The following is an 18,284-nucleotide window of genomic DNA, read 5'->3' as shown; positions in this document are numbered from 1 at the left end:
TTATCTGTATTTGCCAATTTGCCTTTTTTTTTGTCCCTTATTAGATCGGCCTCTTTTTGCTCTGTCTCTGAATATTTCATGATCTCAGTGCGGGTTTGACTCGCACACGTGAGGTTAATGTCTGGAACCAGTGCAGATGACTGGCATTTCTGGGGTTAGGTTGTGATCCCAGTGCAGGCTTACCTGCACACCTGGGGCTATGATTGTGGCCTCTCCCTGGTTCTGGGAGAGGCTTTTTATGGCCTCAGGACGCTCCCATCCCTGTCAGTTATACTCTTGCCCTTGGCATAGTGTGGTGACCCTTGAGTGTTTTTACTGTTCTGTGTTATGATGAGTCACCGGAGGAGGAAAAGACAAAATACTAGCTAAGTTCAGAAAAACCAGAGAGGTTGGCAGCTATCGGATAGCAGACCACTGAACCTATCCACAACTAGCAGTAGCCGTGGGGGGGTTCCTAAGGTGCCCTAGACCCCTCGATCACAGCTGGAGAACTACATAGCCTAAAGACAGAAAGGGGAAAAACTAAACTGCCCCAGAGCAGACCCCAAAGCAATAGGCAGCCCCCAACATATAATGATGGTGAAGCAAGATGAAAATACTAACAGATAGAAAGATAGGTTGAGCAAATGATGGGGCCCAAGCTAACTACATAGGACAGGATAGGAAAGCTGCTGTCTGCCATCCGCAAAAACCCTATTCAAAATGAGCCAACCGACTGATAGGAAAAACAGGCCCTGAAGTCGCTAGGCTTCAAAAGACTATCAGCACTCGGGTATATTCTGAAGACAGAGCAAAAGATCAACAGATCAGAGACAAAAATGGAATTCAGCTCACCTCTGGCCAGGGATGGCAGAACTCCCAATAAAACAAGGCAAAACTGAAGAGTACAAAGCAGAGCAGAAAAACTTAGCTTTAAGAAGCAGGAATCAGACTGGTCTCCAAGAATCTAGCAGGAAAATCACCAGCCAGGAAGAAGGGTGTTGGCAGCCTTATATCCAGTCCTCAATTCCAGCCACCCAGTCATCTAGCTTCCCAGGTGTTTGGTAATCAGCCTCACTACCTTCCTTCACCAGAGGAGGGAGTTCATCAGACCTCAATGGTGAAGGGAAAAATGAACTCACAACAGTTCTGGTTGCTTGATAATCTGTGTATGACTCGGTCTGTTCTCTGGATATTGCTTTGGATTCTGCTTGGTACCTTCTATGTCTGTTTGGTTTTGACTGCTGCTTGGCCCTGACTATCCGCTCTCTCATCCTTGGTACGTTATGGCTATCTGTGTATGAACCCTGTTTTGCCTGACTGAGTAATTCTGTATAGTGTCTTTCCATCTCACTAAGCAGGATGCTAAGCCCCGCCCCCTTGCAGTCATGACCATAGGTCCCGTGTCTGCTTGCTAAACTTCAGCATCCACAGGTCCTGTGCATCGGTACTTTCTGACTGTACCTGACCCCGGTACCCCTACAGTGCGGGTGAGTCCCTGCTCAGTAGAGGCTGCACATCGGCGCTGACAGGATCCTGACACTCAGGACATGCGCACTGTCTCAGTGAGCAAGTACAGTGCGGTGTTTCTGACACTGATATAGTCTAGTGTCTTCAGGGTTAATTTTGCTATCAGAAGTGTTGGACATTATTTTTGGTAGGGTTTTTTGGCAGATTGCATACAGTCTTTCCTTTCCTGTCCTTTCTATTCTAGTTTTGCCCCATCGTTTCCTTTGCCTATTTTCCTGCATTTGTTTGTGTTTTCATCTTGTTTCACTGTCAATACATGCAGGGGGCTGTCTTTCCTTTGGGGTCTGCTCTGGGGCAGTTAGTTTTCCTCTTTTCCTGCTTTAGGCTTATTTAGCTCTCCGTTTGTGACGAGACATCTAGGACCATCGTAGGAACGCTCCACGACTGCTGCTAGTTGCGTGGTTAGGATCAGGGATCTGCAGTCTGCATAGTTACCAACCTCTCTGGTTTTCTGAGACTTAGCTTGTGGTGTTTTTTTTTTTTCTCCTTGGCGACCCATTCATAACAAGTGACACTTCGGAATGCAAACTTTGATGGAATGGTCTGCGGGTGTCATGTTGCCTTTGGAGAGTCCCTAATGTACCTAAACAGTGGAAACCACCCACAAATGACACCATTTTGGAAACTAGACCCCCCAAGTAGCTTATCTAGATTGTGGTGAGCACTTTGAACCCCCCAGTGCTTCACAGAAGTTTATAATGCCTGGGCGTGAAAATAAAAAAATCATATTTTTTCCACAAACATGATCATTTAGTCCCCATTTTTTTTATTTTCCCAAGGGTACCAGGAGAAACTGTACCCCAAAAGTTGTTGTCCAAATTGTCCTGAGTACCCTGATACCCTATATGTGGGAGAAAACTACTGTATGGGCCCAGGTCAGGGCTTGGAAGGGAAGTAGTGACGTTTTGGAATGCAGACTTTGATGGAATGCTCTGCGAGTGTCATGTTGCCTTTGGAGAGCCCCTAATGTACCTAAACAGTGGAAACCCCCACAAATGACCCCAGTTTGGAAACTAGACCCCCTGAGGAACTTATCTAGATGTGTGGTGAGCACTTTGAACCCCCAAGGGCTTCACAGAAGGTTACAATGCTGGGTGTGAAAATAAAAAAATCATAATTTTTCCCACAAATTATATTTTTGCCCCAATTTTTTATTTTCCTAAGGGCAACAGGAGAAATAGGACCCCAAAAGTTGTTTGGCAATTTGTCCTGAGTAGGCTGATACCCCATATGTGGGGGTAAAACACTGTTTGGGCGCATGGCAGAGCTTGGAAGGGAAGGAGCACCATTTGACTTTTTCAACGCAGAATTGGCTGGAATTGAGATCACACGCCATGTTGCGTTTGGAGAGCACCTGATGTGCACAAACAGTGGAAACCCCCCAATTCTAACTCCAGCCCTAACCCCAACACAGCCCTAGCCCGGAAATAAATACATTTTCTTTTAATTTTATTATTTTTTCCCTAACGAAGGGGTTGATAATGGGGGGTTTGACTTACTATTTATGGTGGTATTTATATTTGGCAGCTGTCACACGCTAAGACGCTTTTTATTGTAAAAATAGTTTTTGCATCACCACATATTGCGAGCTATAATTTTTCATATTTTGACCTACTGAGTTATGTGAGGTCTTTGTTGAGGGACAAGTTAACGTTTTTATTATCATGTTTGGGCACGTGACATTTTTTGATCGCTTTTTATTCTGATTTTTGGGACGCAGAATGAACAAAAACCAGCTTTTCATGAATTTCTTTTGGGGGGTGCGTTTACACCGTTCCGTGTGCGGGAAAAATTGATAAAGCAGTTTTATTCTTCAGGTCAGTACAGTTACAGCAATACCTCATTTATGTCTTTTTTATTTTTTAGTGTTTTTATGCAGTAAAAACCATTTTATATAAAACTATTTTTGCATCGCTTTATTCTGCGAGCTGTAACTTTTTTTTATTTTTTCTCTGATGCCTTGTGGCAGCTCGTTTTTTGCGGGACAAGATGACGTTTTCAGCGGTACCATGGATATTTATGTGTCTTTTTGATTGCGCGTTATTGCACTTTTTGTTCGGCAGTATGATAATAAATTATTTTTTGCTTCGTTTTTTATTTTTATTTTTTGAGGAGTTCGCTAAAGGGGTTAATTAATGGGACAGTTTTATAGGGCAGGTCGTTACGGATGTGGCAATACCAAATATGTGTACTTTTATTGTTTTTTTTTATTTCCAAAAATGAATTTATTGGGGAATATTGTTTTAAATTTATTTAGCTTTTTTTTTTTTTTTTTTTTTTAAATTATTAACTTTTTTAAATTTTTTTTAACTTTATTACATTGTCCCAGGTGGGACATCACTGTCCTGTGACAGATCGCTGATCTGTCACATCACAGATCACTGACAGATCAGCAATCTGTCACAGGCAGTACAGAAGGCATCCTCGTGCCTGCGCTTTGCAGGCACTGAGGAAGCCAGCTCCCTGCAGGCCCCTGAAGGTCCCTGTCACCAGCTTGGATTCGGGGGCCTGCAGGGATAGAGTCCCCCGCAGCAGCGCTGCACATTGCGCTGCCGTGGGGGGCTCAGGGAAGCACGGAGGGAGCCCCCTCCCTGCCGATGCTTCCCTTTAACCCCCGGTACACCACGATCGTGTTTGATTGCGGTGTGCAAGGGGTTAACGTGTCGGGGGCGGTCCGTGACTGCCCCTGACACATAGTGCCGGGTGTCAGCTGTGATAATCAGCTGACACCCGGCCGCAATCAGCGGCACTCACCACGTGGGCGCTGCTGATCATGCTAGACGTACTATCCCATCCATGGGCATAGGGGCCTGGGTCCCATGGATGGGATAGTATGTCTGATGAGGGAGAGGTAGAGGCTCCCGACAGGGGTGGACACAAACTGAAGAGAGCCATTATGCAAAAACAGTTTGCAATCTAATAGCTCATCATAATGCACTTTACCACCTACTTTGGAGGTGGATGTGACCCCCCCCTATCTTCTGTGGCCCCTGTGATGCTACACAGGTTACACCAGTGGTATGTTTTGTATGTGTGCACCTGTCACTCAGTAACAAAGTTGCATATTTTCCTTTCTGCCAACTGGAGCTACAGTCACTGGGGGAAAAAAGCAAATGATGAAAGAGAAAAGTAATGGCAAAGTCCAGTAAAAAGTCATTTTACAGGACTTGTACACCTTATAGAAGATTTAAAAAAATACTCAGGGAAGCAGCAGAAATGAAACAAAAGCAAAAACTGACATGGCCACTTTTGACCAGGTAACAGGTCTTCTTTAAAGGGGCTCCGACAGCACAGTTCAAACGAAGCTCGATTCTTCAAGGCGGAGCTAGTCATTTAAATACTTCTTCACACCCGCTTGTTTTCACTCAATTTCCACCCCCCCTTATTTGATTGACAGCTCTGGCTTCATAGAGCTAGAGAAGGATAGAGCTAGGTGGGGAACCAAGCAGGTGGGAAGGTGTAGGTACATGATTGACCCTGACGTCAAGCACTGAGCACCTGTACTTGGTTTGGACAGTCATTCTGTGCTGACAGAGTCCCTATAAACTTTAAAAACAGTGTTCTTCATTTTGATTTTTCTTGTATCCAAAGAAATATGTAATTTTATGCAGATTAAGTTTTTAATGTATCATTGCAACTTCATTTTTGCACAGATTTCCATACCCTCTATATAGGCATTGGCTTGCTAAAATTTTGAGTGTGCCAAAAATCAATGTGGTGGTTTGGTAGTGTTAGGCTGGCGGAACGCACCAAATAATAAAAATGACAATGAGGTGCATTCACAGCCTGGGGTCTACCGTGCAGAGGTGTAGAACTGCTGCTCGGTAATGGCGGAGGTTATAGGGCAGACAATAAATGAACATTCGTGGGTTACCATCACCCGGTGTATACAGACGCGAGCTCTGTTACTTCACAGAACCGCGGTGCCGCACAAAGTAAATGCTGAAGCCTGTTAAGCTCACAGGACTTGGCCAGATGAGCTCTAGAATATGGACACAGGACTCTGTTCCAAGGACACGGGATTTGAGTCCTTCTAGTCCACTAGCACTCGGTGCTGCTACAGCGGTGCCAGCACGGGATGATAATCCCAGATAACCATGCAGGTGTGCACAGAGCCGCTCAGGCAAACGCCTCTAATCGCCCGGGGTTGTGCCAGATAAGTGCACAGGTTGCACAAGGCACTGCACAGGCAGTCGCTGCTGGTACATTAGTGCCCTGCAGTGGGCAACACTATCGAATGCTAGTGTGTGCAGAGTACTAGGTGCACAGTGCCGAGAGCATAGCCACCCTTTGGCACTGACTCAAACTCTGAATCCCTAACGCAAACACAACCAGAGAGGGAATCTTAATGAGTCAGTCACCAGGTACATGCATCCTTCATCATACACACAAATAAGCATAAGAGTCTATACTAGCGCATGGCCGAGCGGCCATGCAGCTCTTTTATAGCGGCGTCCTTCCGGGACCTTCCCAGTAGTGGACCAATCAGAGCAGGAACGGGACCTGCGCATGTGACCTCCGACCTCCAATGAGAGGTAGTCCCATGGGCATGCTCAGTAGGCAGAATACAGGATTTAGTCCCTGGAGCGTCTACTTGCTGCTGACTCAAACATGATGTTACAGCAGAGCCTGAAAGAGCAACCAGACGCCTAGCATTAGCCTGGGCAAGATGCCTGGACCAATGTCTCTGCAGAGCAGGAGTCTCTGTGGCCGTAGAGGAAAGGGAGACCGCAGAGGACATGGCTTGAGATTCCCCCTGTGCAGTGGGGAAAACTCGATGCATAACAGGTAGAACATGCAACAACATACACCATGCTCCATGTACATCCTATCCCAGCTACTTATCTTTTTTGTTTCAGCCCTCTTGACCTTGTCGTGCTGACCCTGTAGCATTGCATTCATGCACATTATATGCCTGGTGGCTCAGATATTGGCTGAGTGACTGGTTAATTCAGCATTATATAGGAATTAATGGTGCTAATAAATCAATAACATACAGAATGTTGTGCTGTGCCATAATCTGACAACAATGCCAAATCATTTTGCACATACATAAAGAAATGTTTTGGGTGGACAGAAACATTACATGGTACCCATTGGAACAACTTTAATTGTGGCATCCAAGTGAGCAGACATTCTTTTACCTTCATAATCTCCAACAGAGCATATAAAAAGAGGATACCCCCATTAAATTTAATAAATTGCAGCTGGACAATGAAAGTTGCTTTTAATATAATCTTTAAATGCAATTTAATAAGGAAAAACAATAGAACATTGAGTTGATAAAAGTAAAATTACAAAGTTTCAATCAATTTATACAACTTTAGAACAGTCATTTCTTGGCCTTGGGGGTCTGAGGAAGTCACAGAAGACCTCAGTAGGTTGGAGTCTTGTTAAAATTTTGACTTGTGGTCCAGAACCTCCACATGTTAAAGATGTCTCATTACAAACAATCTTTATAGTATGGAAATGGGCATGGTAATCAACAAATTACAGTAAGTTAGCCAGCTCAGTCCTTCCAAATGAGAGCTGCTGCTGCCTTTTGTTATCAGATCTCCATCTCTCCAGAGTTCTTGAGTGGAGGACCCTCCCTTCTATGACAGTCATGTACCCAAATAATTATATAATTACTACTGTGTATCTTATAGGGAACACGATTAAAGCCAGATATGTTTTTAACATTTTTTTAGAAAAAAAATTAGTTTGGAAGAGATGGCTGGTTACCATTGGCATTTACATGGGGTCAACCAATCTAGGTAAGATACTACAATAGTCATCATTTTCAGTTTTGTGAAAAAAAATGTAGGATGGTCTACAGATCCCCAATGAATAGAAGTCTTTATAATTTATTCTGTCGAGAGCAGCTAATATTTCCATGGAGAAATTCTTAAAGATCTTTCCAACTAGTTTCTTGCGCTCTGCAATGAGGCAGAAGATCTCCACCCCAAATCAATGGAAGTGAAAAGTGTGGAGACTTTGATGCTGGACAGAAAGGGGAACCCGGAGGCTCTAGAAGATGTCCTGCTCCTGGATAACATTGCACATACACATCCTTCTTGCCATACCTTTCCGCCTGGGATTTTGCATCTTTAGCAAAGAAAAAACTATTGTAATGTTGGTCTTTGTTTCCCACCAAAAAGAGGATGGGGCCTCTGGCTTTCTCTAGGGGAATTATATAGTCCTGGTTCTCTGGTTTTCTTGGATCATCCATTGCATTGGTAAGACTGAGGGACACAAAGTCTGTGCTCAGAATTCTTTCCATTTTGTAGGGTATGCCAGTCACACGGACATCCCCATAAACTAGGCTGCTGCCATTGACGGCATTGGGTCCATTGATGCATACTGTAGCAGCGACCTGAGGCAGGTAGGATGCCATTGCCAAGGCCATCTCAGCTCCTTTACATATAGCGACCACTCCAACTCCATCACCTGACACCTAAAAAATAGAATATATGGTGACATTATTTCACATATCTATAGGTATATGATGTGGGGGATAATGTAGAAAATTCAACTTTATAGCAATTTTCTAGCTATTGATACTGCCACTGCTTTATGGCAGTTATATGGGGTTTAGCTGACCAGCTCGCCAGGTAATTCGTTGGCTGACTTGGTCTATGAGAGTCAACTCCAGGCCAAAGCCCCCATATATGATGTCTAGATGTCCTAGTAATCTAAAAAGGACAATTAGGATTTAAGAGCTTTTCCAGATTTAAAAAATTATAATTTAAACTATTCCACTTTCTAATCCTCCAATTCTGTATGTTTCCAATATATTCCCCCATATGTGTTCTCCCTTAGCTTTTTGCTGTCCATAGTAACAAGGGCTGTGGAGTCAGAGTCGTGGAGTCAGATTTTCAGGGTTTGATATATGGGGCAGATGGTGTTTTTGTAAACTGATTGCATTTGACATCTTATTTCAGGGTTATAAGCCACCGATCTACGAATTATATTGTGGGACTAACCCCTCAACAACAAGTCGACTCTTGAAAAGACTTGCTAACATGTTTGTAAAAAGAATTCTAACTTACTTTTGGATGATCACATAGAAACTGAAAAATATTTTAAATCCATTTTAATGGGTAATTTTGGCAAATCATCATAAGCAAAATAAGCCAGAGCAAGAGAGATGAAACCACAACTGGCCAGGAGGCTACTGCGAAACTCTAGAAGGCCACCAACACCTCCAAACATGTCAATAACTCCCGGAAAGGGTCCTTCACCTAAAGAGAAGACAAAATGGAAAAAATGAATTTCAACCATATTGAAGGCCAATTTTATATGGCTATTATACAGGCCATTTTATATGGTGGTAATGGTGGTTTCCGAAAGGAGCCACTCCTTGGCTGGGTCCTCCCTGGAGGAAGATCTGGCTAGTCCTGTGTTTGAGACTCTTAAATGAGGCTCCACAGACTTTATTTGCATATTCGTATTTCCCAGGGAGCAATGCACCTAGGATTTCACTGAGATTGAGCGCCTTTAGCCGGCTGCCGCAGTATTTTCTTTGACTGGTCTCCCTGAGGTCAGTGATTGTTTTGTGATGTTGGTCTACTAGGCATTGCTTCCACCTAGCCAGAATCCTACTCCACACTGAGGGGCAACACCCTGAAACAGCTGTCTGTGGATGGATACCTGGCCTTGGTATTTCCCTTGTCATATCTGTAAACTTGTAAAGAGCTGGATATTGACTTAAAGGGCCACTTAATATGGTGGTAATGGTGGCTTCCGAAAGGAGCTACTCCTTGGCTGGGTCCTTCCCTGGAGGAAGATCTGGCTAGTCCCGTGTTTGAGACTCTTAAATGAGGCTCCACGGACTTTATTTGCATATTCATATCTCTCCACAATGAGAAACGTTACCTCTTAGATCACAGGAGAGGCAGTGCGCTCTATATATCCACAAGGTTTGTAGGTGATTACTCTCACTCCACTGTGAAAGAATGGAGGTGGATATGATGCCATTTCCTTGCTTTTTAGAGATACTCACTGCTAGAACAAATCACTTAACGGAAAGAAAGAGGTAGGAGAGGGGAGTTAGTAATGGGTGAGAGGAGATCAGGCAGACCAGCTTTTTTGCTTTATGGGGAGTGAAAGTCTGGTCATGTTGTGCAGAGTAGGAGGTCACGCATGAAGAAGGGGATGTGAGAGGCTTGTGATTTAGCCAGGAGGTGAAGATGTTGGAAATGGGCACTACAGTGTCTTTGGAACTTACAAGTTTAAAAAGTCCTGTAATCACAGCAGCATCCACATTCATTTCAATGAGTTTCACCATGTTTTAAATTAATTGCATAACAATAGGATATGCCATCTGTTTGCACAATCTATTTGTCCCTAAGCAACCTCCCAGTGAAGGCACAGAGCACTACTCTAAGGTTGCTTGCCCCTCCATGATTATGATCATTAGGGTCCTAGTGATGACATCACTTTGGAAAATGGGAATGTAAACGATGTGCGACATGTTCTAATGGGCTCATTAACTAACCTTGCTAAAATGTATACCACATATTGCCTAGCACCCATGGATTAAAACCACCACAATCTGTATATCGGCACATGAATAAAATTATTAATACAACTGTAGGGTAGTTATAGTCAGGTATGGGTATTTGCACACTGTTACTTACCGGGCGGTAGAAAAAGTGCTCCTCGTATCCGTCCTTCTCTTATTAATAATCTCTGCACTCCGGGAGCTATGTACCATCTTTCAATGACCTTGGAGGCAGCAGGAAAATCTTCAGGAACACTGAGCACCAGTGAGGGATATAGCTCCAGATGAACCAAGAAAGGACTTCCCACAACATCACGTTTTATCAGCCTTAGAAACGGGATTGTTGGTTTAAGAGCCCAGAATAGGCCCATAGGACAAACCCCATGAAAGTCTCCACCAGTAGCCAGAGTTTTCTCTAAATCCACCTTCCCTTCCATGTCATAGAATCATAGAATCGTAGAGTCGGAAGGGACCTCCTGGGCCATCTGGTCCAACCCCCTGCTCAAAGCAGGATTCGCTAAATCATCCCAGTCAGATGTCTGTCCAGCCTCTGTTTGAAGACTTCCATTGAAGGAGAACTCACCACTTCTCATGGCAGCCTGTTCCACTCATTGATCACTCTAACTGTCAAAAAGTTTTTTCTAATATCTAATCTGTGTCTCCTCCCATTCAGTTTCATCCCATTGCTTCTAGTCTTTCCTTGTGCAAATGAGAATAAAGTTGATCCTTCTACAATGTGACAGCCCTTTAGATATTTGTAGACAGCTATTAAGTCTCCTCTCAGTCTTCTCTTTTGCAAACTAAACATTCCCAAATCCTGCAACCTTTCCTCATAAGACAGGGTTTGCAGACCGGTCACCATTCTGGTCGCTCTTTTCTGAACTTGCTCCAGTTTGTTGATGTCTTTTTTAAAATGTGGTGCCCAAAACTGGACACAATATTCCAGATGAGGTCTGACCAAAGAGGAGTAGAGGGAAATAATGACTTCACGTGATCTAGACTGTATGCTTCTGTTAATACATTCTAGAATTGCATTTGCCTTTTTTGCTGCTGCATCACACTGACTCATATTCAGTCTGTGATCTATTAGTATACCCAAGTCTTTTTCACATGTGCTGTCACTTAGCCCTATTCCTCCCATTCTATATATGCGTTTTTCATTTTTATTGCCCAGATGTAGTACTTTGCATTTCTCCCTGTTAAAAACCATTCTGTTAGTTGCTGCCCACTTCTCCAGTTTATTTATATCTTTTTGAATCCTCTCTCTCTCTCTCTCTCTCTCTCTCTCTCTCTCTCTCTCTCTCTCTCTCTCTCTCTCTCTCTCTCTCTCTCTCTCTCTCTCTCTCTCTCTCTCTCTCTCTCTCTCTCTCTCTCTCTCTCTCTCCTCTAGTATTATCTATCCCTCCTAGCTTTGTGTCATCAGCAAATTTAATCAGTTTACCCTCAATTCCTTCATCTAAATCGTTGATAAAGATGTTGAACAATACAGGGCCCAGGACAGAGCCCTGTGGTACCCCACTTGAGACATTCTTCCAACTGGATGTGCAGCCATTTACGACCACTCTTTGGGTCCGATCACTAAGCCAGTTATGAATCCACCTAACAGTTGCCTTGTCCATTCCATACTTAGTCATTTTTTCAATAAGGATTGTATGAGCTACTTTGTCAAATGCTTTGCTGAAGTCAAGATATACTATATCTACAGCATTTCCTTGATCCACCCAATCAGTGATACCGTCATAGAAGGAAATTAAGTTAGTCTGACATGACTTATTAGTTACAAACCCATGCTGACTCTGTTTGATCACTTCATTCTTATCCAGGTATTGACATACATGTTGTTTAATGTCTGTCCTCTAGAAAGCTCTGGAGTGAAATATCTGCCCTTTCTCATCCTTCAGCCATGCTTTTAGAGTGATCACCTGCTCAGGGGGAAGGCCCCAAGCTTGGATCTTCACTGGTTCATCCACCAAGGAGATCTCAGGCAAGACTGTTAGACCAACCATATCTGAAGATCATGAAACCTTAAATGGGAAACAAGGGCCAAAGAGACACAATAAGTAAAGGCTTCAAGACAAGAATTTATTATAGGATCTCCACATACAAGACTTCATATAATCAGCCAGAATCCTACTCTGATGAGGAGCAGGAAAATACTTAAGTCATGCATTGATAGCAGTACAGAGGGCCAATTAGTCTTTTCATGGGCACCTTATGTATTCTGATTATTAGCGTTTCTAATAGCAACAGCAAACTTAGGGGGGAGTATTTCTGTGTGCAATATAGTAGAAAACATTACCATGCATCGAAGAGTCCTCTAAAATTGGCTCCTCCACCATGGAGAAGCAGCAGCATTAGATGCATTTTGCAGTCCTGGCTACGGCATACACTACCGTAATATGCTTGCATAAATAGCTTTAACAATATAGCACCCATAACATCAACCACACATTTCACACATCACTTGGCAATGATGCCATGTGCTTCTGTAGCAGCCAGGAAGATCATTCTCATATGCGGCTGGATGGCTATGGAGTGCTCTGCAGGGCCTTAGGTTACCCGGTACCAGGCCAGTCAGGTTCTTAAAAGGGGATGTCACGGTGGCAGTGACCTGGTCCATGGCCCTGGGCGTCCAGTAAGAAATAGAGTATAATTATGTGGTGTTTGGTCGTGACGCCACCCGTGGTGTTCGGCAATGGGCGGCCGACGCTGCGGTTTTGGTCCACTGGGGCTGATGGTGACATGGCAAAGATGGTTCAGCTCCCCACGGGTAGAGCGGGGCCCCAGGGCAAATATATTTGATTGTTCAGATGGTGGTGAACGTTGGAGTGCAGAGAATAAATGAAGGACACAGAGTTTTCTTTACCTTTTACTTGAACGTAAATGCAATCTGGGGTACCACATACAGATGAGGGATTGAGTCCGGCTCGCCTGGAGGCATTCAGGGGATCCACCCTGCCAGGTGGGGTTGGGGACCTTCCTTCTGCGCACTGTTTTCAGGTCCCTGCTGCTTGTAGCTAAGCTGCGGCCCTCTCCTGCATGATGGTTTCTAACCTGTATGGCAGACAGCGTGAGCCTATATCACGAGCACTGTCCTTTTCACTGTCAGTCCCGGGCAATTAGTCTGCTGCCGTGCCTTCAGGTGTTCAGTGTGCCCAAGGAACCTGCAGTCCTCTGCACTCCAGATTCGGCTGTCAGGAAATACAGCTCCTGCCCAGCCAAGGACTCTGGCGTCCCTTTTTTTATCTGCGCTTCTCTCTGGGGTCAGCTGTACACAATTTTAGTTCCCCAGAGCCCTTGTCTCTGGTCCTGTCCCTTTCTGCTCCACAGACCAGCTCCAACTGCTCTTGTTTCCATGACAACTCTTGTTTACTCTCAGCTGTCTTCTTACTGACTCACTAACCCCCGCCTGCTGGCCAGAATTTATAAGGAAGCTCCACTTTTTGGCCTACAGCAGGAATTGACATGTACTGTTACCTGACATGGGGACCCCCCTCCAGCCTCCAGGCATGACATCACTCCTCAGAGGGAGGCATTGTCACAGTGGCAACCGGACTCTGGGGTGCCACAGCTGCACCAAAACTGGAAGTTAAATTAGAGTTGGCCTGCAAATATGGGGGACAAATCTGTTTTAGAGCTGGAGTCTGATCAAAATCGCCAATGCAAGTCAATGGAACCGTTAATCGAACCACACTTGGATGACATTAGAGTGTGGTCCAATTTTCATGTACACTCAGAATGGAGAAGGTGGAGAATTTTATTTATTTTTTAATTCCTCCATGTATGGGAAAGGGAAAATCAAATGACAATTGTACCACTCTTTGATCAAACTCTGATGAAATTGGTCTGATTTTCTCCTATGTGAAAAAAAATTGGGAATGTGAAAGAGGCCCAGTGTAAACAGAAGAGCACCATTATACCGTTTCCTATCAAGCTAAAATATATACTAAATGTTTTACCATCCTAGACCACGATGGATGATGGATATCTAGATTAACCTTTTTATCACCCTAGATCGCAATGCTGTGGTTTCCATTCATAACCACAGCCACAACGCTGTGCTAGCTCAGTAGACCCCACTGACTTTTAATGGGGGTTTTTTGCACTTGCCAAAGTTTTGATGGAAGTCATAGCTCCAAATCCAGTGTTATCTGCCTAACGCGAAGCTGTGATGAAATCTCTGAAAAGAGACGCAGGCTGAGCTTCGTTTTCATGATGTATCCTTGGTCGTAATGGGTGCAATACTACTGTAAGATACGATTGGACTGTTTCTTGCATCTTGGATGAGGAACCTGAAGATATTATCCAGTTATGGTGCCATGACCTTGCCAGATGGAGACTTGTGAAATGAGCTGGCAAACAACTGATGACTTTGACTGTTATGCATGCAATATCCTAATAAAATGCTAATGGACGGATGGGAGAAGTACACAAAGACTTCTTCATGGGATGAGTCATATGACCAAGTCGCTGCTTGAGGCTGAAGATCTTGAACAGCCTTGGGATTTTTTTTTTCAGAGGAATAACTTCTCCTTCTCCTAACTGGAGTGCCAAGGACCCACCAATAACACCATCTTCAGGGCCACACTTTTCATCTACATGCAAATATCACTTTATTCTCATTCATAAAATTGCACAGCGGCCCACCAGATGATTTTCCACTTCTCCTGTGGGCCAGTTCAAACCTGATTACTTGTCACTGTAAAGCCCCCATATATCCTTTTTGAGCCTTTATGTGCCATTCTCGGCTCCCCAGGCACAAGACCCTTTAATGCCATGCTGCACTTTCAGTTTAACCATTTCTGGTAATCATGGACTACATTTCCACTGATATCTAGCAGCCCTAGAAGCGCCTATGACACCTCCTTACAACTTTTCTAGCCTGCCCACTCCACCGTCATTCAGCAGTCATGGTGTCAGAAGTCCCAGGGGAGCGTCACGCAATGTATAGTAGACCGCTTCCATTGCAGATGTAAGGAAAAGGGCAGCGCAGCCCGTAACACAGTAGAATGTGATGGGTGCAGTGTATGTGAACCCCATATATATTCTGGGGTAGATGGAACATGTATATAAAAAAGGGATGTCTAATTGGGGCCTTAAAGACTTGTTCAGGAAATGTATGGTGCTCTATTAGTATATAGAAAAAAAACACAAATTCAGCTTGAGTTGGTATACATGTAGCATATAAACGCATGGTCACATTGGCCATAAAGAATTCAAAACCTACAAAAGACAAAATGAGAAAAACCCTGCTGTAATTAAATAAATAAAAAGCAAAAGTGCATCTAAATAATTCAGAGTTCTTAGTAATACTGTATTTGATCAAATATAGCATAAAAGCCGTCCCACCATCGACAAGGTGACTCTGTGATCGGGGCGGTCCTATACTGTCTAATATTAAAAGTCTTATGTGTCAAAGTTGACATCAGTGTGTGAATAAGGGCAGACAGAAGGACTGGGTCCCAACCAGTGGACACAGTCAGTGGAAGCCTTTAAATACAATTTCCAGCTCAGGAGAGCTTTTTTACATAAATAAGTTGCTATCTTGATTTCTGTGTGTGCTCTATTAGTATATTATAATAGAAAACACGGCACTCATGAATCATTTAGTTAGTGCTCAAGTTAGGTATCCCACCCGTTTAGATAAAATATAAGATTACTTGGTTCTCAATAGTGAAAAAATTTGATTTTCTTCTTTTTTTAATTGTATTTTTAAAAATTAAAAAGAGAAAATCACCTTTTTCACTATTGAGTGCCAAGTAATTTTATACTCTTAGTATATAGTCAAGGAAAGGAATATACTGTAGTCTAGGTGAAATAGAAAGTGTTAATTTAGAGGCAACTGCAATGCTAAATTTTGAGGGAAGGGATGTAAATATATGGGAATTAAAAAGCTGTAAAGAGAAGCCCAGCAATACATTTACATGGGGGTCTGTTCATCCGTTACTGAGAAATCAGTGTATGAATTGATTTGGAAGTGAGGCTGAAGAGCTATAGTAGATCTGAAGCCAACGTCACTCCAGCTCTATTCCCCACCTCCTCCTACCTGACAGTCTATATGCTGATTGACTTCAAACAAAGAGTCATAACAGAGTGTGCAGATACTGGCAGCACAAAATATGCTGTAGACAACGATGCCACCACCTACCTGATGCAATAATGTCTCCATTGAAACAAGAGATAAGTGTTTATGATTTTCGCTCCCTGCTTCTGCTGGGCCCCTGTGTAGCTGAACCAGCTGCACAGGAGGTATGTCCACCTCTGCCTCTGATCCTGGGTAGATGTTCATGTTTTGTATCCAATATTGACATTTAGGATTGCTACTTCCAATAGATGGCACTAGAGTTGTAGCCCTCTGCCCCTCTGCAGATACGCTAAGCAGAGCTTACCTTCCTATCACAAATGATGAGGAGAAAGACATTGAAACCATCAATATGTGTAACTACCTTGCAGTGTCAACAGTAAAGTTGAAGCAAATCCAGACTTTCACAGAGAAGGATAAAAGTCTCCAGAGTTTAACGACTGTCATCTTGCAGGGCTGGCCAAAATACAAGCAACATTCTTCCACATAAGAGATGAATTGTCTGTGCAGCAAAGAATCATCTTTAAAGGTGACAGGGCGGTTATACCAGAAGTTCTCAGAAGAGGCATACTGAAAACATTGCACTCTTCTCACTTAGACATGGAAGGATGTCTACATCGAGCACGAGAATCGGTTTATTGGCCAGGAATGAATGACCACATTAAAAATTATATAGCACAATGTGAAATATGTGCATCCTGCAGTGATAAGCAACCAAAGGAGACATTGCAACTACATGAAAATCCACATAGGCCATGGTCAAAAATAGGAACGGACTTGTTCACATGGAATGACAAAGACTACCTGATTACAGTGGACTATTTCTCTAACTTCAGGGAGGTTGATTTGTTTCAGGACACAAGGGTGAGAACAGTGATTAAAAAAACTCAAGGCCCATTTTGCCAGGTATGGCATTCCAGATATTGTTTTCTCGGACAATGCGGCGCAGTTTACTTTGGAAGAGTTCAAAACCTTCAGCAAGAAATGGGAATTTGAACACCAGACATCTTCTCCCAGATATCCTCAGAGTAATGGGAAAGCAGAGTCAGCAGTAAAAACAGCCAAAAGACTAATGCAGAAAGCAAAACAGGCAGGTACGGATGTATATCTGTCTATACTGGATCATAGAAACACACCCACCCAAGGCCTAGACAGCAGTACGGCACAGAGGCCCATGTGTAGGCGTACAAAGATGCTCTTACCAACTGCTAGTCATCTGATAAAGCCAAAGTTGCTGGGAAACATTAAAGCTAAATTACAGAAGTATCAAGATATGCAAGCTTTCTATTACAATAAATCTGCAAAGGATCTGCCTGAGCTCCAGAGAAATTACAACATTCGGCTGCAGCCAAGCAGCACATTTGACAAACACTGGCAAAAGGCAAAGGTTGTCCAAAACTAGGACCTCGGTCCTACGAAATTCTAACAGAGGAAGGAAGACATCCTAAGGAGAAATCGGAGATATCTGAGGAAAATGCAAGAGATGATTCATGGCCTTTTGAACAGTATCCTGACACCCAAGGCGAGGCAGCAAGTACAAGTCAAGTACCAACAGTGACAGCTGGTCATCAGGGTGAGGATTCTGGCCAGAGACAGGCAATATCAGAAGGCATATTACCAGAATCAGAAGAACTACCAGATGTAGACAGTGGCACATCTTGTGTTACTAGAGCTGGCAGAATTATCAGAAAGCCGGCGCACCTCAAGGATTATATCTAACTGGACTTATTATGTTATGGCTCTAACTTAGTCATGTTATCCATTATTTTATTACATTTTATTGTTCCTCCAGTTAAAAGAGAGGATGTAGCAATGTTATATGATGATGTGGCCTCTCGGGATCTCACTATGTTTATGTATGTACATCTGGCCTAGATGTCACCACTCTGCTGTCCAGAATCCCGGAGTGTCTATCAGCCATATCCTCCTTTTCCAGGACGTCCACCTGACAGCACCATGGAGGACGTCCTCCTCCTTACAGGGACAGGAAAAGCACACGAGAGGTTAAAAGGTCATGTCCCACCCGCTTTCCCTCAGTGTTTTTCCTGTCCCTGCATGGAGGGACACACGAGAGACTTACCGGAGGGGCTCAGGGGATCGTGTGGCCAGTCCAAGCCTTCCCCTGTCAAGAGGTCCCGGGGCCGAAACTCTCCGAGGGGGAGTCCCTCTGCCCCAAAGGCCAGGAGCAGGACGACGCTCCTGGAGGGA

General features: G+C 43.7%; 1 protein-coding gene and 1 pseudogene across 1 annotated transcript in view; one reads left to right on the top strand and one right to left on the bottom strand.

Annotated features, from left to right (window-relative positions):
- The window catches only part of LOC141097553 (acyl-coenzyme A amino acid N-acyltransferase 2-like), a 149,772-nt gene that overhangs the window by 10,130 nt on the left and 121,358 nt on the right, over window positions 1-18,284 (top strand).
- On the bottom strand, window positions 6,720-10,727 carry LOC141097552 (acyl-coenzyme A amino acid N-acyltransferase 2-like; annotated as a pseudogene).

Source organism: Dendrobates tinctorius, unplaced genomic scaffold (assembly GCF_039654945.1).
Source record: "Dendrobates tinctorius isolate UK_male_01 unplaced genomic scaffold, ASM3965494v1 ptg000085l, whole genome shotgun sequence".
In the NCBI taxonomy this organism is placed as follows: Eukaryota; Metazoa; Chordata; class Amphibia; order Anura; family Dendrobatidae; genus Dendrobates; species Dendrobates tinctorius.
Note: the sequence above shows the minus strand (reverse complement) of the source record. Positions and strands in the feature narration are given on the sequence as shown.